This window comes from Lolium rigidum, chromosome 6 (assembly GCF_022539505.1).
Source record: "Lolium rigidum isolate FL_2022 chromosome 6, APGP_CSIRO_Lrig_0.1, whole genome shotgun sequence".
In the NCBI taxonomy this organism is placed as follows: Eukaryota; Viridiplantae; Streptophyta; class Magnoliopsida; order Poales; family Poaceae; genus Lolium; species Lolium rigidum.
This window is the reverse complement of record NC_061513.1, coordinates 157,490,745-157,492,563: the sequence shown is the minus strand read 5'-3', so window position 1 is coordinate 157,492,563 and position 1,819 is coordinate 157,490,745.

The window sequence follows — 1,819 nt, the reverse complement described above, 5'->3', positions numbered from 1 at the left end:
GACGATCAGCTCCAACACGCAGGGAGGAGCTGCATCCACCGGTAAACCAGAAAAACCTGACTTGCCTAACTAACACTAGTAGGAAAAGACTCATCAGTGGCGCACCAAAAATGGCTTCTGTGGCGCATGGGAGGTGCGCCACAGAAACGTCGCCACAAAAATAAGGTTTCTGTGGCGCACCTGCCCATGCGCCACGGAATTAAGGTTCTACGTGGCGCACGTGTTCTTAGGTGCGCCACGAAAAGCGTGCGCCACGGAATTGGTTTTCGAGTGCGCCACGGAATTTGCTTGTATTATACACGATTTTGTGCTGCCTGCTATACACATGCAGTTTATAGACAGCAATATACAGATATACAGGTTATATACAGCAACATTCGGATATAATATAAATATCATGTACATTGCACAGATATAACATAGACATCATCATCACATTACTTAGAGCCCGATCGAGATACATATATAGTGGCAAGTGTCAAATGTTTTGCATACAACTCTTAATTCATACAAAATTCACAATTTCAAGATACAAAGTAGTCTTCATCCGGTTCCTCCTTTGCTCCCTCATCTCTACCCACCGAGGCTCGCTTGCATCGGGGTCCTTCATCCAGTTCCTACTATGATGAAAATGGAAGAAAGTGAGACCAACAAGTCCGATGCACAAGAGAAATGGAATAAATGCCTCATACATTGTTGGTCAACACAAATATTAACATTCGGGGACGGCGTAAGTGAGACCAAGTCCGATGCACAAGAGATTGATATTTGTGCTATCTTACCAGAGCTCACTTACGCCGCCCCGAGTGTACGTTGACCAAACATTTTAATCATCGGCATTTTGAAAATCTCAAAGCAAATGGAATGACAAAATGGAATAAGTGCCTCATACATTGTTGGTCAACACAAATACTATGGTCGGAAACCATAGTTGCGGTATACACCGCAGATATACTTTGCGGAAGGGCCCCTTTCCCGGCCGCCGTTCCGTGAACGGGTGCTTGACAACACAACGACGCCGATCCGCCTCTCCGGCGCGGAACCACGGCAGTCCCTCGCCGTCCGGCTGAACGAGTCCTTGATGCAAAGACCGTGCCGGCCTGCCCGAGCATTATGCCGGGCCGTGTTGCCGTGCTTCGGGCCGTGCCCGCGCCTCGCATCGTTCGTCGTTAGCCCGGTGAACCAATAGACTGATCGTTGGAATAAGGAAACCGATGACGGCCGGTCGCAAGATTAAATTGCGATCGGCCGTCATCGGCTTCCTTATTCCAACGATTGGTCTTTTCGTTCACCGGGCAAAAGGGCGAAGAGTGCAGGCGCGTGAGACACGGCCCGAAACGCGGCAACAGTGGGTCGGCATGATGCTAGGGAGGCTAGCACCGTCTTTGCATTAAGGACTCGTTCACGTACTGGACGGCGAGAGAAGAAAAGTGGTGATGCGCCGGAGAGGCAGGTCGGCGTTGTTGTCTCGTCAAAGACTCGTTCACGGAACGGCGGCCGAGGAAAGGGGGGCCCGTCTACAAAGTATATTGCGGCGTATAGGTGATCAAACATTCTAATCATCGGCACTAAAATGGAAGAAAGAGCCAAGTGGTATCTCAACTAGATATCATATGCCTCATACTTTGTTGGTCGAAAGAAATATTAACATTCCGGGATGGGGTCAGTGAGGCCGGGTAGGATGCACAAGAGATTGATATTTGTGCCATCGCACCAGTGCTCACCGGCCCCACCCCGCAGTGTACAAGTGACCAAACAATTTAATCATCGGCACTAAATGGAAGAAAGGCCAATGCAATTAAGAAGTAGCTAGTATGAA